At 48.0% G+C, this 23,713-nt stretch overlaps 1 protein-coding gene across 3 annotated transcripts in view; it reads right to left on the bottom strand.

The window, feature by feature from the left end:
- The window catches only part of LOC119461442 (sodium-dependent transporter bedraggled), a 169,281-nt gene that overhangs the window by 24,649 nt on the left and 120,919 nt on the right, over positions 1–23,713 (bottom strand). The window contains exon 1 of one of the 3 annotated variants that reach the window (XM_037722752.2): positions 10,443–10,715. The exons of 1 other annotated variant lie outside the window; for it this stretch is intronic. The gene's annotated coding sequence lies outside the window, so the exon portion shown is untranslated. Of the gene's footprint in view, positions 1–6,150; positions 6,647–10,442; positions 10,716–23,713 lie in introns of those variants that run through there. One more of the 3 variants, XM_049672649.1, reaches the window with a different exon arrangement.

Genomic DNA, 23,713 nt, shown 5'->3' with positions numbered 1-23,713 from the left:
AACGGTCGGTTTGTATTATACAAAACGCGCACATATTAGGTACACAAAGGAGATGATAGACGACGCGTACAAGTACAAAAAAGTTAAAACGGTCCGCGCTATAGCCAACACTAACGAGGTGGCACTGAAAAGTGTGGAAATTAAAACGCCCCCGTTCACTCCGCGATGACGAATTGTTGAATGACCGAAGCAAAATTTTGCGAGATTAAATAGGTCGACTATATCGACGGTTGCAACTCGAGCTTCTCCCGCGAAAGAAGACAGAAAAAAAAAATCGCAGATTTATTGAAAGTTCCGCACCATGCATAAAACTACGCCGTTTTCGTGATCTTGTTCGTTTGGAGAGAAAGAGAGACAGAGAACAAGTTTATTGCGTTAAGGACCTTAGTTCAGGTCCACGTCGTTTGGACAAGAAAGTGATGAGACGGTGATAAGCGACAGCGGCTGCCTCACAGCAGGTCTCGCCGCGAAGTGACAATGGACGTAACCGTTGCTTCAAAACCCCGCAAACCTGAGCCGGTTGCAGATTATACCTACCACAGCGCCGTTCACGAGGAATTACAACCTAAATGAGGCATTGCTTACGGCTGGTGGTGCCGCCCTATTTATAGATACGGTATCGATGGTGCTATTCGTGCATTTTGGACGTTATAAACAAAGAATCGTCGAAACATGAGCGCACATACCCACCAACAACGCCCAGGCCTCTCTCATTTTGCAAATGCTCTTTCCCAGCACTTATCTTTTCGCGTCTTGCTTACGACGCTAAATATTCTTGCGTACGAAATATTCTTTTTTGTTTATGTTAACATTGTGTTTCAGCAAATAAAATACACAAAGAAAAAAATGAAAGAAGGAAAAAAAAGAGGAAAGAAAGAAAGGAAAAAAGCAAGCAAGCAAGCTCCCGAATGCGAGGAAGATTTGCGATTGAGCTTCTGTGAAAATCATAATACGTCCTTTCCGTCATCGGCACACGTGTATTCTTGACGTCCCGAACATAATATACGGGTTGCAAAAAGAATTGCGGCAGAATATATGGCTCACCAAGCGAGCATGAATCAGCCTTTCCTGTTATATCCGAGAAGCGTGCGCACGCCACGCACAGAATAAACGATTTTTTATGCTTTAATGTTTGATGAGGAGTGCTCGCGCCTTAGCCGCAGCGGAAAGCTAGGTATACATAAAAGAGCTTGGTGTGCAAGGTGGTGAAAACGTTTATCAACATTTTGAGAAGGTCGTATACGAAAACGCGGCTATTTCTTATGGAATACTAATTGAAGCATTAGGTTAGACTAAATTGGTACGTTACACGTTCCGAATACCAAATGATAGGCCTGTGCGAATATCAATTCTTGAGACTGGATCGAATACGAACGCAATAATGCCAGAAACTAATCGAATTGAACATGGAATATTTCTCGAATAATGAACAGCCTTTTTCACCGTTAATAGAAGACAACGTTCACGTCCCAGTATTCATTACACTGCTCATTCCGCAGCATGCCTCATTAAAAGCACATGTCACATACTGTCCTACTCGGTTCGGTGACCGAATCGAATAGGACAATATATGATTCGTCATTCGAAAAGTTCGAATATTCGCACATCCCTACCAAGCGTGGAGAAGAAAAATGAAGAAGAAAATTAACAGTTGTAAGTTTGCTAAAACGGCGCTGTCTGTTTGATGTTTTTAGTGATGACTGCTGTGAACACGACGATGCATAATGTATTTAAGTGCAGGAACTAAAGGCACGTAGCCTGACAGAGGACCGTACACGTACACGGTTTTGCATCTATCTACATCTTTTAAACTTATTCCTTTAACTTGCAAATTAGGTTATTAAGAGCGTAAAACAAATTAAAGAGACGAAAGTCGCAAACGTAGTGCATAACGTATATATTATCTGGAACCAATTGCCCACTTTCTACTAACTTCTTTTTTTTTTCTCATGCCACAAAACAAACAGCAGGCCTAGTTAATTTCTTCGGAGCAAGAATGTGGGAATTCCAGCATCACCGAAAATTAAAATGACGGACAAATTTCTTATTGTGAATAAAAAGAAAATTTCAACTTCGCCAAGATGTCGTCGAAGATATGTTCATACATTCGCTGGCTTGTACTCTTGAATCTAGCATGGTTGAACTAGTGCGGTCCTTTCGCAAATATTAAACGAAATTGTGGTCTTACCCCTTCAGTAGGAACAAGCCTAGGTTCTCTTCTTGTTGAATATGTATTAATACCTTAGAAATTGTCTTTTGCAGTTTCTGTTGCTCACTTTTTATCGCCGTTTTACCTCTGGCTTTGTTTTATGGCTCTTCGACGAGTTCTCGTAGCTGGGCTATTGTACTTTTGTCAAGCCTTTATTGTTGCTCACTGATATGTCTGTACCAGTTTTATATTTTATTATTTTTTTCTAAGGTTACAATGTTCACTTTGCAATTCCTCTAGCAATCTTAATGTCTGTGTACTCAGGCAGCTGTCCGATTACCACTTTTAAACTATACGTATTCAATGGGCCTTTACTAGTCTTGGACTATTGGCCTAGTTAGTTTTCTTGGAAATAACGTATTTCTACCTCGGAAAAGGAAGGAAGGAAGGAAAGAAAGAAAGAAAGAAAGAAAGAAAGAAAGAAAGAAAGAAAGAAAGAAAGAAAGAAAGAAAGAAAGAAAGAAAGAAAGAAAGAAAGGGTTTTCGCTGTAACGAATACGGACCTTGTCGTAAAACATTATAAAAATGCCACAGTTTAGCCCTAAGGGTGAAGCAATGAATGCGATAGCAACACAGCAATGTCATACGAAGTAAGGTGAGCGGCTTTGGTAGCAATATGAATTGTAGTAAACATGAGCTGATTAAGTAAGCAGGTGTGCTGCGGCGTAAGTAGACCGACATGAAGAGAGACTCGATGACCACGAGAAGGCGCGTGTGAAACGGTGGTGTTGATGAGAAGCGCTTCCCGTGGGCAGCGCGTGCGAAGGGACACACCTGTAGCGCTGCACTGCCGATCCGGGCAGCATTGCATGTGTAGCGTGCGCTGGAAAATGTGGCCCGACTATTACGAACTGAATGAACAAGCGTGGTGTGAGCGCGCACAAACAAACACGAATAGATCACACTGAATGACTGCAGACAACGACTGCCAAAACGCTGGCAGCAAGCATACGCCGCAGCGGGCGAAGGTACGTGCGGTCTATCGCTTCAACGGAAACTGAGCGGCGAATGCAAGGCGCATAAAGGTCAGAGCCGTGTGGAGATAAGAGACGGTGCCGGCGAGCGACGAGCGCGGTGGTTGGCAGAGTATAAGTGCGCCCCCCCCCCCCCCCCCCCCCACGCTTCCTCCGGCGCTGGCTTCCCGCTTCCTTGCTTGCGCGTGGGAGATTGAGTGCGTTCGCTCTCCGTGATAGCGCGCGTCCCCGCACGCTTCCGCTCGGGCATACGGCGCGCGGCGAAGATTTTATCTATAGGGAACCTGACGGCGACGACCACGCCGACGGCACAAATCCGGTTGAAGTGTCCATATAATTGCTATCGCAATAAAAATTCCCGTTAGAATGTTTGCAAAATTACACGCCGTCCTACCTTAAAAACATGATAAAAAGTTGTGCGCAACACAACGCACATGATTTTAGCCCATAACGTTTCCACAATTGTTTATCGATTGAGTTCTTATTAAGATATAAATAATATATCCCTTGGCTCCCCTGAAATACTGCCATCTGCTGCCTTGAATATACACAGTGTTGTGTTTTGATCTGCAAGGTGTTATTTCGCGCCGTCGGGATCCTCTAAAGTCACTAAGCTAAAGCTATTATGGAGAGCTACAAGTGCATAAACCAACAAGCAAACATGCAAGAAACCGATTTCTAACCGAACCGCTTCGAGCCCTCCGATGACGCAAGTAATACGCCACGCTATAGAGGCCATTTACCAATCAATCGCCGTATCAACCGAACTGTATCAATCAAACCGAACCATAATGTAGTCGGCTTGCGCACCATGCGAAAGTTGTATTCGTGCATGAATGTTTGTCTGGAATTCTCGCCGGGAAGACGGTGAAAGCATGTCACTTCCTCGGGGTCCTGAGGCAAAAATGCGTTGTTTGTTCCCTAAACCACTTCGCTTTATACTTCCCCAAAAATCTTCAGGCGACAACCGTTAACAGATTAGACTGGCGTATCCACATTCCATTCTACATTTCGTTCCGTGAGGCAGTGGTTACTCAAGCTTCAAACCTTCGCGGATACCTTGAAGTATTGACAGCGCGTCAGGCGAGCCCCTCGACTACGTTTTAAATACGCATAGTATGCATAGAAAAGAGAGAGACGAGAGTTTATGAATATCTGGAGAAGGTATAGCCTGCAGCGGCAGGCGTGCTTTACAATACTCCAGGCTGAGATTGTTAGGGACGAAAGAAAGAGAGTGCGAGAAAAAAAAAAGAACAAATCCCGCACGCACACACACACTAATACATATATACACTAGCACAAGTGCGCTGACAAAAGTTATTTACAGAGTCTCATTGAAGTATGCCGCAGGAATGCTAATAAGCGCTTGAGCGGAGCGCTGTAAAGATCCAGGACATTTCCATGTGTGAAAAACTGCAGCCAAACTACTATATCGAAGCTTGGCTTGGCTACTGTAACAACTGAAACCGGTGATATTTTTGGCTGCCAGGAGTACGTCGAAGCGCAAACCAAGTGAAGCGCATTTCCGACGTGTTCTCTATGCGACAGCCGTCTGACGACAGTGCGACGGCGCCAGGAAGTTACCACGCCAGCTTGCTGTAAAGTGACACTGACAGCTGTACGGTTACTACTTTTAAACTATACGTATACAATGGGCGTTTACAAGTCTTGGACAATTGGACAGCATTTGCTCGGGACTCTCTGTTTATATACGTAAAGAAAGGCTGCACTGTTCAAGCAAGCTCAACATTTAGAAAGTGTCGAAAACCTTTCTTGAGCCAAAGTGACCCAAATATGAGACAAAGCATTCAAATATGGGACGTCATACTGACGTGCATCGGCACTGAGGTTCGGGCTAGAAATAAAATTTAAAACAAAGAAAGCAAAGTTTGACCGTCATGTTATTCGGTAATAAACTTTTTCTCGCCAACTGAATGAATGTGTATAGGGCTCCGAAAGACTACCAGCGCAAATTGTTTCAGTGTTGGCCTTGGGTGTATACATTTAATGGACACCCGACGTTGCCCAAACTAGTTCAACGTCAACCTTTCCATTTGATCCGGATCAACTCCGGCGAATGAAATTTGACATGTCCTCACAATGGGCTCTTTAAACTTCTCACTCGATAACTTTCTTTCTTTTCTTTTTTCTTTCTTTTTTTGCAGGCGCTGATCGACAAATATTCTTGCAACTGGAGTTGGTCCCTGTGGATCCCGCGAACGCTATATGGAGAATTACGGACGTTCTAGGGCCGCAGTTTGAGAAACACATCCCCGACGTACTTCCTTCAACGCGATTGCCAATGTCAAATGTCTACGCGGTCATTTCAAGAAGTGAACTTGCAAGCGCACAGAGAAACTTAGGTACGCGCGAGCATGGAGATGACTGCAGCTGGGTCGCCCAGATTCGCACACTTGCGGGAGCCGAGGAAACGGGTAAATTTCCGGGTAAGGAGTGCTACGGCTGTGCTCGATTTGTTTCCCGAGAGACGAGACGGAGATCGAGATATTGGTTGAAAAGAAAGATGAAAAAAAAAAAAAAAATGCTGACCGCACCGTATAACTGGCCGACGCGACGACTATACGAAAGATGGATTATGGACAACACGTTCTATAAGTGACGTTCGTTGTATCCGCATGAAGCCGACCTTCATGCTTACATTTAAGTTCATCGTAAAGTTATGCCTCGTGGAAACTCAAGCAAATAAATAAATAAAACAAAAGAAAAGCAGTAGAAAACTGTCCGAGCACGCGCCAAACACTTGGACATCTGTCAAAAGTGGCAAAAAAAAAGGGGGGGGGGGGGACAGACAAGAACATAAAAGCGAGGGAATGCAGGTTGGTCGAGTTCTTAACGACGAGGGGCGCAATTATAATTAAAACCTTCCCAAATGAACGCGTGCTCAATTAGAAGCGCTAAGTCAGTAACAATAAGGGCTCCGCGGTACTCGAATGATTGGGAACTCACGGTGCGTCAAAAACTCTAGTATACCGAGTTCCTCGACGAGCGTGTTAATCCGTGTGACGATCGACGACGCTGAAACGGCAATGTCGACGACGACGGTGGGCACATCAAAGAGACGGCGACGACGACAATTCGGCCCGGTCGTACTGCTCCCGTCCCGCGCACGTATGCAATGAAACCATATCGTTCAGAGACGGCAGAGCGGCTGTTCGAAAACCGGCGCGTTCATCTGGCGAGTGACCCTGTTTAAAGTGCAAGGACGCCAATGCCGCTGCTGACGTCGGGTTCGCCAAGAGGCCACTGACAGCCAGAGAGCCTGCGCGCGCATTCCGGGAAACAACAATGGTTTACGCCGCCCTTCCGTCGACAGAGCAATGCAGCTCAAGCGCGCGCGCGGCCGCTTTTTTAGCGTCGGGCCCGCCCGTGCGCACGAACGAGGCCGATGAACGTCATCGTTTGCGTAACGGAACGGCCGCCGCGTGCAGCAGCCGCGGTTGTGACAGCTGTGTGTGACAGCGCCCGAGACTGGGCGTGAATGTCGCGAACCTTCACAGGGTTAAGAAAGAAGAAAACTTTTCCACTCACCGTAGACAAAAGCCTGCGCCTCCGTAGACCGGCCTCGGTTTTTTTCCACAAACAAGCGTCACGCATCTGGCATATTGTGTGTTGCTATCTCAGGAGGTGTTCTTTCGATACTCGACAAACGGAACGAAGCTTCGATTTCTTATTTCTTTCTTGCGAGCGCGCTTTCAGCTGACGTTTCAATGTACGTAGAAGGCGCTCTTAAGCGATTAAACATATTGAAGGTCGGGAGAAAAAATAAACAAAAAGGAAGCATTTTTTTTAATGCGCCCTGAACATTCCTAGAACGTCACGAGAGGAAGGCAGAAACCGTGCCTGGAGCCTCTTTTACAAGGTCGATGGCTGTTGCCGCGAACTTTGCTTTTATAGCTGCTGGTAACTCCAACTTGCTTTTTTCACTTGCCTATTCCGCGTAATATAGTGGCCATCTGTCCGAAAGGCGTCCGTCGATCGTAAATCACCAGGCACAGATACAGAGAACGAAAGAGACGAAAGAGAATAACGTACAACTAATTGGGCCAGCGGGACGTCTAACCTTTCAAGCTGTTGCATCACGCTCAGCGTAACTTCTTCCGGGTACAGAATTTCGAGAGAGAACGATCGCAGCGAAAGGCAGATACAGGCAAGCCTGCGTCTGACCACAGCAGCCAGCTACGCTGCGCTGAGGAAAAAAAGAGCAAATTGGGGAGAAGAGGGAGGGATATGCAACGATCAATAGAACAAGCATGCAACGGAGGCGAAAGAAACGAGATGAATGAATGAATTCTCGGGTTTTACGTGCCAAAATCCCGATTCGATTATGAGGCACGTCGTAGTGGAGGCTCGGGAATAATTTTGCCTTTAACGTGCCCCTAATGCATAGGGCACGGGCGTTTTTACATTTCGCCCCCATCGAAATGCGGCCGCCGCGGCTGGGATTCGATCCCGCGACCTCGCGTGCTTAGCAGCCCAACACCATAGCCTGTAAGTCACTGCGGCGGGTGAAAGAGAGGAGAAAGGCGGGAAGGAATTGACCACACAAATTTGGTTTGCTACCCTATATACACCAGGGGAAAGGGGGAGGGAAGGTAGAGATGTAAAAAGGAAATAGAGAGAGATAGAGAAACAGAGCACAGCACACGATAACAGCCGTTCACAGCACAGGACACCAGTTAGGACTTGTCAGTGCTAATGTCGCTTGTGCAGGTTTGTTGTCCGTATGAATCGCAACAGTGCATTCATATAGCCTCACAGCCTTTTTAGCCTTCGTTGAAAAAAAAATAAATTATGGGGTTTTACGTGCCAAAACCAGTTCTGATTATGAGGCACGCCGTAGTGGGGGACTCCGGAAATTTGGACCACCTGGGGTTCTTTAACGTGCACCTAAATCTAAGTACACGGGTGTTTTCGCATTTCGCCCCCATCGAAATGCGGCCGCTGTGGCCGGGATTCGATCCCGCGACCTCGTGCTCCGCAGCACAACACCATAGCCACTGAGCAACCACAGCGGGTTTAGCCTTCGTTGGTTGAATACTCTTGGTTGAATGATAATTTTTTCATTTCGGAAACACACCGTAACATCGATCTTTAAATGCCGAGCGCTCAAACAATTTTTCCTTTCCGAAACAAACCGTAACATCACTTTTCGAATGCGGAGCATTATAGCAATTATTAATTGTCCACAATTCATCAGGTGCGTCCCGGTGTGAGCTGAAAGTCAGTGATTGCTTATGCCACAAAACTTCGGCGAAAAGCGGTTGAAATGCAGTAAAATTGTGGGCGCGTGAGACCGTCATTTCCTATAGTCATGTATTCTTCCTGTTGTACCGATATATGCTTCCTATAGTATAGAAAACCCTCAGCGGGGGGTGAATTATAAGGAACCGGCGAAATTCGTTGCCCCGGATTTCCAACACCATCGAAGTTCATTCATATTTGCAAGACGTTCGTACTCTGCGACGGTGAGTCTCCCCCACGTTCAGCGACGGTAATTATTCACAAAGGAGCCTAGACGCGCAGTGAAAAAAATAAGACAGAATAACAGGGGTTGGAAACAATGCATAAGCAGCTGCAGACTGGAGACATGCAAATGGATCTCTAGTTGTTCTGAAATTATACGTGCCGTAAATGTGAATGAACGAAGAACGTGTACAGTATACGTTACTCACGTCGAACGGAAGACAAATGCTTTACTGACTATACCACATTCGTTACCGCGCATTAATTGCACGCTATTGAATTTATAATGTTGTCAGCTTACTTGTCGGCTGGGCGACTTGCCTCGAGAATAGCTCTAAATATACTGACACACTTCGAAGGGAGCGTATACTCGGCTTCCAATTACCATCGCATGCAGCGGTCTGCACACTTGATCTCGGTGCGCATGCTCTATACTTCATCCCAACACGTGACCTGAATACACATCACTAGACGGCTCGTGTGTGTTTAAATTCCGATTCCAGGAGCTTAGGCAACGCTTTGAGGAACACATAATGAGGGGCCATATCGCTCGCAAAGCCGCGTGTACAGTGGACTTAACGCATGCACGTGTACTAACACTCGACGAAAGTCGTGAAGTAAACACGCCTCCCATTCTTCTCCGCGTGGCTCGCACAGAACAGACTCACATTGACTCCATCATTCACCGGCGGGGGGTAGGCGGTTAGCACACGCGTGCACAGATAAGGGCAAGAATTGCACACGCATGCGCATTAAGTTGGCACGTGTAGTATATACCAAGGTTAGAGTGGCTAGAATGGGGTAAGGTGCACCGGGGGAACCCCCGGTTGTGTACCGGATCCCGGCGGTCGGCAACTAGGACAGGGCACGGTGCTATAGGCGATGGCGGTGGCGCCTGCAAAAGGCGACGAGGTGCCACGGGTTCCGCCTGGATGACCCTCCCGCACTGACCTGCAAAGGCCGCGGGCGGGCGCGCACGAAACAATGCCTCCCATCTAACGGAACAATAAACTGCGATCTCAGCCTCCCACACTGCCGTTCAACCGGTGGCGACCTGCTGGTTGGCGCCGCTCGCCCCTCTGCTCTCTCTCTCTCTCTCTTGCGCGCGCGCGCGAGAGAGAGAGAGAGAGAGAGGCACACCAGCGCGAGATTATACGCGAGATGATAAGGTCCCTGGACCTTACGAGATGAGTGTTGAGAGCGCCGCAGCGTCACTCTTTGACAACGCACCACGCGCTGTAGCGTCGAGTCGTTGCGCACCGTGAGTTCTAGCGATGTAGTGGCGAAATGGTGTTGATGTGCGCAGATTGGCTTATAATCACAAGTCTGGAAATTGGAGTTTTAGACCATAGGAAGCGGGGAGCAGAATACGGGAATCGAAGTGCTAGAATCGCCGTCTTTCCCAAATCCTTCGTTTCCTGCACTGCTATCGCAATGCCTGCCTATACGTTAACGTCGCCGCGTATCTTCACGTCAAGAACGCCTACACAGTGAGTCGTGCCGACGGAGCCAGCGAATTTTGAGGGGAGGCCAATCGGCCCTTGAACTGCAACTAGCTATATGACCAAGATTCGGATATTACGGAATTCGCCGATAAACAAACAGTCTTCCTGGGATTCATCTGCGATATTAGCAAGCACAGTAAATAGATTTACCGATTAAATCTGCGCTGCCCTCCGTGCCTTACTAAATGATGCATGCACACAGTACTCAGCAAATTCAAGTATGGCTACGTATCACGTACACACAACAAGCAAAGGGTCAGATCACCGTACCGTTATATCTGTAGGCAGGCGAAGCGGTCCTATAGGCGGCTTCAATCTTGCCGACAGCGTTGCGAGAAGAGGTTATCCGTCATCGCGCTCCTCACAGCGCACGCATACGGGTGAACTCAGCACCGGCGGGACACGACGTCTTGGCCCACACTAGCTTCTACAACGGAGCAATTAGAACACAAGCAGCCTCACTCCATGGACAAAGTCGGCTTGGAGTTTGACATAAACGAGGCGAGACGCGGCAACCACACACACACGCAAGACACAAGTCGCAGGTGTTCGGCGGATGTGACGGGCGAGCCCATATACAGAGCGGGTTTTCGCCCGGTCACACGTATGCATGGGCGAGGGACGAGCGCTATATGGTCTTTCCTGGCCCGCACACGTCATTCGCCAATGATTCAAGGCTCCTTGTCTCGTTTGTTGGCACGCCCGCAAGGCCAGCTTTACGCGTTCGGCAGTCAAGGTCAGGTGCGCGCGCCGACATCAGTCGATTAATCGCCAGCTCTCGGCGTCTCGATCTGCGACGGCAATTTTTTTTTTCTTTTTTCCCCTCCGCTGCCCGTGTTCTCCCGGGGTCGGTCGACCCTGCTCTTCTTGCACCACCACTGTCAAAGCTCTACCCTCCAGGCACTTAAATCGAGAAAAAAAAAAAAAAAAAAGAAACCATTTCGAACACATTTCCCAGGTCAAGCGGTCTGGTATGATGCGGAAGCACTCGCCGATGGTGTTTCACCAATCGATTTAAGTAGGCTGCAACACGAGCATAGTATGGAGTGATTTGGCACGTGTACCTTACAGGCCGTGATTGCGTAACTAGCGGGTATACCGAAGATTCCCGCAAATGACGTCAGTAACATAAGACACGAATAAGCTATACCTCCGTTCCTGGTGTATATCTATACAGGCCGAGATGACAGACCTTCTGATTCGAAAAATTAAGTTTGAGCCTGTCGGTTTTCCATATTAGCCGACTAGCACGCAAGAAAGAGAAAACGCAAGGACACTAAAATAGACTCGGAGTGCTGCGTCTGAGTTTACTGTACTGTCCGTGCGTATTTTGTGCGCCAATCGCCAATTGCTGGATCGTTCCCACGATCCGTGCTCCTTCTGCTTCTCACTTTTGTATAGTTATACCCACTAAGCTCCTTCACTCCGTGCAGGATAACCTACCGGAACTATTCTGCTTAACCTCACTGCCATCCTATTTCCTTTTCTTTCTTTCTTTTTTCTCTCATACTATGGTTGACGAAGATGGGGTCACTCAGATCGCCGAGGTTCAAGCAGAATTCCGACTCGATGCGGGGACAAGACAAGGGGCTTTAGAGTGAGGCTCGGATGGTAAGAGAAGATAACAGCTGATGCGGTTTTTACACTCCAAACTTTCAGCGTGGGCGATGAGGGCGCTGTTGTGGAGAGCTCCTGGTTGACTTTGGTCACCTGTAGTTTTTAACGTGCCTAGAAATAAGACTAAACGAGCGCGCTTGTAATCTGCTCCCATCTAAACGTGCGCGCAGCGGCCGGAAGATGAAACCGAGACCTCGTGCTCCAGCGCAGGAAAGCCGTAACGACCTGGTGTGATACAAAACAGTCGGTCTGTATGTAAACAGGGACGATCGGGTAGTGGTATAGAGCGAAGCCAAGATTAAACGATAATACGAACCACTGATCCAACGTACTTAGAGCAAAATACGGTTGTTCTCCATTGGGACAAGAAGAAAGGTCTGTAGCTTACGTTGGACACGAGTTGCCTAGCGTCCCCCTATACCTGCAGCTTGACCAGTCTGCGACTAATAATCAGATGGGGCCACGCGCCCGTAGCTTTCCCTTCATAGCCGCAGAAAGTTGTCGGCGAGTGTAGAAGAAAAACACGCCGCACACTTTTAAGCGAAGCTTTATAGGCTCCCAAGTTACGGCGGTGGTGGTGGTGACCCGCTGAAAAGTGGGCCGATCCTGGCGATTGTGCAGAAAGGGTCCAAGCTCAATGGCACATACCAGGAACAAGAAAAAAAGAAATAGAGAAAGGAAGAGAAAGAAAGAGAGAGAGAGAGGAAGAAAGAAATTGAGAGAGAAAGAGAGAGAGACCATGACATGTCGTGAACTTTACGTTACCTTGACGAAGGTCAGATACACGCACGACAAGCTTCGCTTACCTCCATTTTCTCGACAGAGGAAGGGCTGGGGATTTTTTTTTTTGCCAGCAACATCATAATACCTAACCTTATTGCTACATATGACGTCATTAATTTAATTGTATCATGACGTCCCGATAATGACGATGACGTCACGTCCTGACCTGCGTCGTGGTTGCGTAGCGGCTTTGGTGTGCGTTGCTAAGCGCGAGGGCGCAGGATCAAATCCCGGCCTCGGCAGCCGCATTTCGATGGAGGGAGAAATGCAACAGCGCCCATGTACCGTGCATTAGGGGCACTGTTAAGGAACCCCAGGTGCATGGTCAAAATTAATCCGGAGTCTCCCTACCACTGCGTACCTCGTAATCATATCGTGCTTCTGGCTCGTTAGCCCCCAGCTTTTTGAACGCCACGTCCGACATTTCGAGACCAACTTTAGCACCAGATTAAAATGTCATATACGTGTTTCCCAGCCTTCGTAATTGCTAAGTGTCTTTTTTTTTTTTTACTTGGGGGAAGCGTATGGTAGACATTCTACAACTTCCACTGTATACTTATCAGTTATCCTTTGAAGGAACTGCACACACACGACACCACCTACACACGAGTAACAAAACGCTCGGCGTAGCGACGTCATGTTTCTATCGTCAAACACACACAGTGAAGGAGACATTAGCCAATTTCCGCTGCCGCTCCCTCCGAAATTCGCTGGCCGTCAGCGCACGTGCGTGACGTCATGGCTTCGTACCCTTTCAGGCATTGTGAAACTACACACTCCCTTTCAACATAATACACTGCAGCGGAAGTCCCGGCTGACGACGTCAGCCAATCGGGAAAACTATAACCACGCGAACGCACGTGTCGCTGCGCAATGCCACCGTCCGCTGTCAAAACATGCATGGCGCGCTCAGACCCGAGCAGACGCGATAAAGCGGGATCCGCGGCCTCCAAGCTTCCGCTTCGATCCGATGTCATTTTGAAGCAGAGTCGTACAGACAAGACCGCATGTTTGTAAACAAGGGAGCATGGCGACGCACAGTGAAGGAAGTATACGAGCAGCAGACGGCAGTTGTATACGGTTCCCCACTGTTCGCCGCTTTGAACAACAATCTGCGGACAGATTATTTTTTCCCACTTGCATTTTTGCTGTTATTGTTGTTGTTGTTGTCGTTGTAGTTTATCAGAAAGGGCACGTACCCACGGGAGTGGATGGGCCAAGGTTTTCCCCGTCATCCTTATCCGCCTTGTTTTTTCTTATTCCTCTCTTATTCCTCTCTTTAAAAGAAACAAATATGCTATATACCTACCTCACTCCTGGCTATCTATATCTTTAGGCATGAAATGCGTTTAGCTCCCGTTTTCGGTGACCTTCAAGTGACCTTGAGCCAAAAGACAGCCGTTATCCAGGCTAGGGATCCTACATACAGCACGTGCACGTAGGCTCCCTAATCCAGGCACTCTCACGAGAACACCCGGGCATCGTCGCGAGAACAAAACGAGATCATCCGGGAAACCAGTCAAACCTTCGGAAAACGCGGTCTCTGGCCCGCAACCCATTGTACAGGACCGCATTACATGCGCTAGATACTTCTCAAACAAGTTACACAAAATATTGCTTCCGATTTCTTTCTACTGTTTGTTCACAATATCACTCAAGCTATAACTTCTAGTACGCCGAATTTCTCATTTCCAATAGCGACCTTCAAAAGTCAGATACAGAGCACCATACATCTTTTAGCAAGCCGGGCTCAGTCCTGGTTGACCTACCCGGCTTTGATTTATCATTTTTTTTCTCTTTCTCTCTCTTGGCGCTGAGACGGTGTTGCCTGTGCTTTTTCGGACGCCAGCGGTCCGCGAGTCGTGGGCGGTCCGCGACAAGGAGACAAAGTAGCGACAGACGCTGAGCGCCGTGCACTGTTGGAAGAAAAGCGGCTGAAGGCGATGGCACTACAAGGTAGCAAAAGACGCCATATGGTAGCCATTTCATGCCTACACTCGATTACGGGAGAGCCAGCATTCTTTTTAGTTTTTTTTTTTCCTTAATACCGAATATATATCTATCTATACCAGCCGCGGTAGCCCAGTGGCTGTGCATGGCGTTGCGATGTTGAGCTCGAATTTGCGGGTTCGATCACCTCCGCATTCCACCGGGGGCGGAATGCAAGAAGGAACGCGTTAAATAAGCCCAGGTGGTGAAAATTAATCCGGTGCCCTACACTGTGCCTCATAATCAAATCAGTGTTTTGACATATGTAGAAACCCAGCATTATTACTTTTAAGGTGTATGGCTACAGGTATTAATAATGTTGTTTTTTTTTAAATATTAACGAAAGTAATTCCTTTTTTCTTTTATGGCAGCATCGCCAAAGCTTCGTGACGCCATGCCTTGCAGCTTGTCCAGGGAAGGCGTTTAGGAAAGAAAAACAAAAGGAAAAGGTGAGGGGGGGGGCGCAAATTGCCTTTACTGAAAGCAAAATAAATAAATATAGGGCCTGGATTTTGGGAACAAAGCTTTGTGGGCGCAGGATCTGGAGAAGTAATTCTGTCTTGAATGGGTGAGATTTCGTGCGTTACTTCGTGATAATTTGCGAACGCATTTCATTTATAGGTGCGCGCACAATTTCATCTTTCAAGACAAGAAGTGCGCTAGCGAGAAACCAACGGAATAAATACGCGCAGTATGGTTGCAAATTACTCCACTGCAAATGATAGCGGGCTTTGATGTTGTTGCCCTGCAAGATCCGAATAAACACGTCCGGAATAAGACAGGAACAGACGCAGATACAATGGCAACATCTGGTTCAGCGAAAGCACAGAGTTTCATACTAACTTAGTGTGAAACTTCGGAGATGGAATGTATTACACACCTCCGTTTGCCAAGCAAAGCGTCGCATTCCGCCAAACATATATTCGTTGTTCACTCGCGCAAGAGCAAACAGCCGACAGCACCTCCTGTTATTTCGGTCCCATCACGTGTTATAAGCAGTGGAGTTGCATAAGGTTATTCGGAGCCAAAGCTTAAAGTAATAATAAAGAACTTCTGTCGTTTTTACGTCATAAAGTAACATATGGGCTGTTAGACGTCGTAGCGAGCGCTCTCAATTCACATTAAAACCTTGCGGTTCCTAAAGGCCCACAGAAATTTTAGGAAACTGGTGTTTTAAATGCGTGAGCGTTTCTATGCAACGAGGAAACATCTCCGTCCGTCACGTGAGACGAATGCACTGGCTCATACCCCCCCCCCTAAATAATGGCTCATACCCCCCTAAATAATAGATCATACCCCGTAAGCAATGGCTCATACCCCGTAGGCAATGGCTCATACCCCGTAGGCAATGGCTCATACCCCCGTAAGCAATGGCTCATACCCCCGTAAGCAAGCGAAAAATGCAATGGCTCATACCCATGTAAGGCAGAGGCTACAAGCGCTCAGTAAAGTGAAGCGAACAGTGCATGCATTCATTGAAATCACCCATACAACACACAGAGCAGCATACGTTTCAATAAAGAACAAGCTCAAAACAAGCATCTGAACCATCAATAAAGCATTTCATACCCCCCTCAGATATTGTAGTGGTTGTTTCGCAACAGCTTCGCTGGACATCCAGGTTGATAAGGACCAATAGGAGTTGATAAGGGTCAGATCAAGTTCGATAAGGTTGATAACGACCGATGAGGGTTGATAAGGGTTTATACTGGTCGTAGCAAGTTTCCTAACATTGATAATGACACTGGGCTGCGTGGAGATGTACAAGTGGCACAATGCTTACGCATACTTAGACAACTCCCAGAAGAGTTTCTGCATGAATTTTTTGCACTTGGCCCCTGTAAATCAGAATGCTACAGCCGCGGTCGGAAACTCAATGAGGATGCGCTATCATGTCGAATGGCCGCCCCTCATGGAGCGAATATTACGCATTATTGAACGAAATATTTAGCTAATTCACCATTATTGAACGACAGATAAGGCACTAAAGCGCACAATTACTCAACACTATTACACGCGCAAAGTTACGCATTACCTGCTCGATAATTCAAAGATAAGGCTCGCTGCCTTCACGTGAAGCTGGCGAGAAATAGAGAAAAGCGAGAGTGTCCAGAACCTTGGCACAAACCGGAACGCATTCTTTTCACGCCCAACGTTATGAAACATCTCCGAGAATCGCTACCACGCCCGGTGGTGAAAGCGTGATTTCAAGGCCACTTGAGGATTCAGCTCTGTCGGGAGCGACAGGAGGCAAGACAAGCCTGCTTGCTCGGAAACAACGTAATTCGAAGTCATGAGATTGAGTCACGTCCCCGTAGAGAAGCGAACGCGGAAACGCGAATGCGCTTTCAAATTCGTTGCTGTCTGTTGCAGTAGAACGCAAAAAAAAAAAAAAAAATACACACACAGATGCGCTAATCAGCCATGGAATATGCAGTGATAATTAGCCATGAAAGTTTACGACTACGCAGGTCGAGCTGAAAATTATGCGCCTCGGCGTTGTGCTTGACGACCTAATCAATGCGCAAGAAAAGTCATTGGAAAGAAAAAAAGGCGGAAGCCATCGGAGAACGCTTGTTAAAGTCAAGTGATAGCTTCCCGGTAGACCTGCTAAAATATGCTACTGGTGACACGTTTTGGTTGTAGCTCTATCGGTTCATGCTATAGGTGGGTGCCGTGACCTTGCACTGTCTTTGATGCTGGCCAGCTAGCGTTACAAAGCCCATTAAAACCTTCGCGCGATGACAAATCGCGGGCATTCGTATCAGGATCGGCTAACCAATTAAGTAACTACATTTTATGGCACTGTCTCCGAGATCAGTCTAGTTAATTCGGCCAGACAGCCGTAACCGCAATTAAAGCTCGGGGAAGTACCAAAGAAAGGTTCGCTTTAAAGCTAGGCCTACACGCCTTAACAAAGATTTTTAGACAGTGTATAGAAGTCTATAGGCATATGTCGATAAAGTCTACAAACTTTCTATAAACACATCTTATCAACCAATAAGTAGACAGGCTATGAACTTGCGGCTCTGCACTTTCTATTGACTGTTGTCTATAAAATGCCTCTAGACAAATGTCTACAGACTATTTATATTCCCCAATCTATAGGCTGGCCATAGACCTACGGTCTCACACTTTTATAGCGTGTGGCATCAAGGCGTGACATCAAGGCAATGAGTGTATACTGTGCTGTCTCTAAGAATTGTCTATAGGAATAGCGCTGCATACAGCGTGATCCAGTCACCTTCCGGAAGCAGGCTACCCCCCCCCCCCCCCCCAAAAAAAAAAAAAAAAAAGTGAGAGCCAATGAAAAAAGCTACTGCGCCAAAAAACTTTAGGCTAAGTAGGTAGGGGGATCACGTGAACGCGCTCGTGACGACGGAAGCGCGAAAAGAGCGTGGCCGCGTTGGTTCGAGCTGCGTGTCTTCGCCCTTGACTGACCAAGGGCGTCCGGCGAATCGCCGCCTAATTACTCACGCCGGCGGTCAATAAAGCGCGGCTAATGTGAACGCCGCACTGTATTTTTTCAAGTGACTGCGAACGATCTGTTATACCCGCGAACGACCGCCACCGATCGCTTATATACGAGGACGGCAGCGAGCGCCGCGGTCACGCTAGTTATCAATCGCTCTTGACCGGCTTGGTGGCATCGATGGCCGACCCGTTCAACGCACGCACCTTCTCTTTCACCTTCCCGACCGCTACGTGCGTACATCAATGACGGGGGGGAGAAAACTGTCACGAAAGCGCCGCGGAGCTCTAAATACCGCTTTCTCCAGTCTTAATCTGCACCTTGTTGGAAACGCATTAGTGCGGTGCACGAAGTAAAAGCACCGGCGTGTCCGACCGAACGTTCGACATAACGGATCACGTTCATCGGCTGGTACGCATAAACGGTGGTGATTGCCACGCTTCGGGCCGGATTCGTTTTGTTTGCGACGTATAGGAGTGTCGATTCGTTGAGTTAATATGACGCGTTAAGTGGTGCCCTCTTTTTCGTCATTAGGTTCCATCGTATTTAGAGGTCGCGTTTCCAATACAACGTCGAACGACCTTACGATTCTTGGGTATAGCAGGAAGACTATGTGGGCGCGTTGGCTGCGTAAATGTGAGGGACCGACTACATTACAGAGTGATACAAAAGTGCGCTCAAAGGTTATGAAAAGCGATTTGAAAGTGCCATGGGTTATAGCGCTGACTCGAGTTCACGGAAATGTCGATACATGCAGGCCTTGAAGGATCAAGGGCCTATGTGAAATGTCCGCGGTCTCGAGTGTATCTTGCTACTTACTTTCTTAAATAACGTTTTATTTATGTTTATTTTTTAAAGTCCTTGCAACATTGTCGGCAGAGTGAAACAAGAATAGAGAAGCGCGATCGAGCGCAATGAGCGAACATGTATTGTGGCCGACTTGCCTACAGGGTGTCGACTTCTAGCTACAGGCACAGCTGTTGGGAAAACAACGAAGAGACAGCGGTCCGCTCACTTTTGCTCACTCGCTACTGTACACCTGCCAAGACTTTCATGCAACAAGTTTCATGACCTCAGCAGGATAAGCTTCACGTCATGAGGCATTGAATCGGGCACACCTGCTGCTTTAGTAATTAATCGCCACAACTACCGCTAACAATAATTTTAAAAATTCTGGGATATCTTACGTGCCAAAACCACGAGCTGATTATGAGGCACGCCGTAGTGGGCAACTCCGGATTAATTTCGATCGTCTGATATGTTCTGTAACGTGGTCGACCGTTCTTGCATCGTGCAACGACTCCCGCCGATTGCAGCGTGCAATGACTCCCGCAACAAGCGAGTCGAAATTGTCAGCGTTGCTCCGCAAGCTCCTCCGAAGACCCACTTGTAGTTCATAAATCCTGTCGATACCATCACCACTTCGCGCCTATACAGAGCAGGCCGAGCAGGCAGTATCTCTGCAGCAATGACTCGACGACTCACCACCGAACGAACGGTTCAAACGAGCGAGCCGCGAACCAGCTAGAGCAACATAGCGTGGCCTTGTCAGCGCTGCATGCGGCTTCAGCTTCAGACAATCCGTTCGCTGCAGCGGCGGCGGGCACCGTTCCAGAACCGTGGAGCGTGCCCTGCTGCTACGCGGCCTGTCGGCCAGTCCGTAGCTCAGCCACCTCCTTCCTACCGAACGAGAATCGAAGTGCCTGCGGCCGCATCGGCACCCTGCAGCCGAGTGCGCGGCCTTCGGGGTCGCCCAGCGGCCTTCGGTTATAGAAAGCGCTCGTTAGCTGTCACGACGGTTCTCGATTCCCCCCCGCGAGGAAAAGCCAAATGCCTATATGAGCCCACGTGTCTGTGTCGTCAGCACGCTGAACTTTACGTAGCAGCTCGCGTGACCGATATGTGCGCATGGTAATTAGCTGAAGCGTTCGACGCATCGCATTGCCACGGCGGCTAGTCGGTGGACGGATTTTATTCGCCCTCCTGCTAAGTCTGTCCTCATCATTTCCGGGGGAGACCGCTGTATCTTCAGACGGCAACGCCACTATATACACGCGCGCGCGCGCGCGCACACACACACACACACACACACACACACACACACACACACACACACACACACACACACACACACACACACACACACACACACACACACACACACACACACACACACACACACACACACACACACACACACACACACACACGCACGCACGCACGCACGCACGCACGCACACACACACACACACACACACACACACACACACACACACACGCACACACACACGCACACGCACACACACACACACATACTAAAATGACAGCCCGCCGAAGCAGAACATCGATGATAATTCACCAATACAACTAAAATGTTTTTTTTTTCGACTTCGCTGTAAAATGTGATACGGCAGGCCAAGGCCTGCCTGTCGATTCGGGAACTGCGCAGCAAAGCGGAAGAATGACTACAGCGGAGAGTTTATACAGGTATAATGTAAGGCATATATGCTTAGCGAAGCGAGCAAGAACGCTGTAACACTGCGCTCGCACGGGGACGACGCCGCGGCACTCACGGATGTTCGGACGAAGTAGGCCGAATGCATCTGTGATTCAAATAACGGAAGTGCGTAATAGGCGAGCATTGGGCAGCCTCTTTACTTTCCTCGTCGCCTTGGCAGAGCCTAATGTGGCCATTAGCCAAAGTGCTTTCCCTTGACGGCGAGGGAGAAACATTTCGGGGACGCCGCGAGGTGCATTATTAAGCGAGGAGAAGAAAAATAAAAGAGAAAACGTGGCTGCGGTTGTACGCGCTTTGAGGCAGCAAAATCACCGGAGTTTATAACGTGGAGCATGCGCATATACCTATGGTTATCCACTGCCCCGGAGCAAACAGAAACGTAAAAGCGTAAGTAAACGACCAAAGGTCTCGAAAGGGAAATGGGTGTAGGAAGGGGGGGGGATTACTTTAGGTTCGCTCGATCGCCTTAATTGAGGAGTGCGAGGCAGTTCAGCGCGTTCGAAGGCGCGAAATAAACGCCGCAGTGAAAGCCAATTACGGCCGAGACTCCCTGGGGGGCGCCACTGTTTGCCACGTTCCAGTGCCCCCTATCGAGCGGCGGCCGAGTTCGTGCACACACATGGGGGTTGGCTTCAGATTTTAACGAGATCGGGGGTAATTCAGGCGTTTGCACAAACAACCAGACTCTGTCGTTTTGTCTTCGTTATTTTTTGTTCGTGTATGTACTGTTCACCAACGCCAGTGTGTGTATCAGGCCCGCAGTTTGCCACCTTCTCATGTGAAGCATTGCGTGCATGTGCGTCGAAACGCGCTGCGGTACGCAGGTGAAAAAGATTAAAAATATTAGATAGATAGATAGATAGATAGATAGATAGATAGATAGATAGATAGATAGATAGATAGATAGATAGATAGATAGATAGATAGATAGATAGATAGATAGATAGATAGATAGATAGATTGTCTACAGTACTTTATTGAAGTCTGCAGGGTCCCCTATATTCTCCCTACCCTACCCTAATGAACAAAGCTGAGTTGACGCCCGTTTCTTTTCTTTGTCTCTCTCTCGCATAGCAGATACCGAAACTACAGTATTTAAAACACTAGCACCGTGAGCCAGGCGCCCGTAGCCAGGAATTCTTTTCGGGTGGGGGGGCACTTGCTGAAGGCCTTGTCTATTTGAGGTAAGCACCTATTTTTCAGTAATTATTTTCGGCAAAAATCGCAGTAAGTGAATTCTGTTCCTTTTTCAAAAGCTTTATTTTTTTTAGTTTTGAGATGAATCTTCCTAATAGTATAATATTTGTATACGGACGATTCGACTCAATAGATTTCATTAATAAAAATAAGACGGCGTTACTCAGAGCCAAAAATAAAAAGACGTTCGGCCGATGTACTCAGTGCCGTAGGACACGGAACGGAAAGATCTGCTCAGTCTTGCACATGATGAGCAGCTGTTGACAAGTTTCCTTGAGCAGCGGGGTGGCGGGAGCTCTGCTGGAGAACCCCCCCCCCCCCCCCAATTAACATTTCGGGGGGGGGGGGGGCGGGTCCATAGGGCCTCCCCTCCCCCCTGGCTACGGGCCTGCCGGAGCCGTCCTAGTAACCATAATCTACAGCAACAACGTAACCATCGCAAGACGCGAAGGCGTCTTGCGATGGTTACGTTGTTGCTCCAACTGTTGTTATGTTGTCTCCAACTAACCGCACACTGTCGCGCGTCCACTTAATATGTTCTTATCTGATTCCCAGTTGTGTTTGCTTTTCTTCGCGGCCATACAGACAGGCGAAGCAAAAGTACAGAGAGGTGGCAAGCCCCTGAGCAACTCGCAGAAACCAGTTGGTGAAGACGTGGGTGAAAACACGGAGGAAACAATAGAAACTAAGCGCAGTGCACGGCGCTTCGGAATATAGTCGAGATTGGAAGGACAAAGGAACTGTTTCTAGGCTGCGTAACAAATAAAAGACCATCTATCTAGCAGCGCAATGGTACGTCGTAATTGTCCCTGTCCCGCACGCACTCTTCAAAGAGAGCATCGCAGGGGAGGGAGGAAGGGAGGGGGGGGGGAGGGAACTAGAAGAAAAGGTGTCCCGGGACACGGCTCATTAGCGAAAGGATTTCCGCCGCATGATTGGATCTGTCCTTCGCACTGCCAATCTTTTCGAGAGGTCTCCGCGCTTTTGTCTTTGCGCCACCACTCACGAGCGACCTTCCATGCCCTCCCGACAGACACGGTTCGCAACGTCGATAAGTAGCGTCACCTGTAGATGAGACAATGAAAAGACGGCGACCGCGTACATCTTGAGAACGTATTGAAGTGGCTTATAACAGTTCAGCATAATGATGTGCCGTTATGCTGAATGGCATTATATATATACCGAAAGTTGCACAACATCCTAAAGTTTGCCTACGTTGTTCTTGGTCATTACAGAGGGAGAGAGATACAAGAAAAGCCGAGGAGGTTAACCAGACCGACGTCCGGTTGGTTGTATACACTTCACGGGGAAAGAGAATGAGAGATTGAAAGAAAGAAGGCAAAGACGAAATCAGCCAGATCAGTAGGTTGTGCACGCGGTATCGTGCATTCGTAGGCAAGCAATGAGCGGTCTGAGTATAGTTGTCTGAGCAGACCTCGGCAGAAGGGCGCTTGCGCTTTCCGCGTCTATCGGAATGCAGCCGCGCGTCCCAGCGGCGGATTCTAAACCGAACCCGGGACCTTTATGCTCGTCAGTCGCACGCCATATCCGCAGCGCAAAACGCGTTGTTTGACCTTTTGCTAATAATCTGGACTCTATTTGTTGATTTATTCCTAGTTTCACAGCCAAACTGTATAGTGCACTACCAATCTAAGTCACTCAACTATTCAACAACGGTCATGTATAGATTCAACTTTGGCCAAGATTCTGTCTAAGGTTGTAACCGAACCAATCGGTGTATATCATAGTAATCACTAAGTTACTACCATTACCAAATTATGAAAATAAGTACATGGACCCTTGTCTATATTCCCGTGTGATATGCAAGCGTAGTGTTGGCTGTTTGGACTTCCCGCTCCTTTGCGGAAGCAAAAGCTTTAGGCGCGTGGAGAAGCGTTGATCATGCCCAGCGCACCATAAGATCACTTTTGAACTTTATGTGTGAGACGGGCCTAGACGGTCGTC

This window comes from Dermacentor silvarum, chromosome 8 (genome assembly GCF_013339745.2).
Source record: "Dermacentor silvarum isolate Dsil-2018 chromosome 8, BIME_Dsil_1.4, whole genome shotgun sequence".
NCBI classification, from domain to species: Eukaryota; Metazoa; Arthropoda; class Arachnida; order Ixodida; family Ixodidae; genus Dermacentor; species Dermacentor silvarum.
This window is presented reverse-complemented; position numbering and strand designations above follow the sequence as displayed.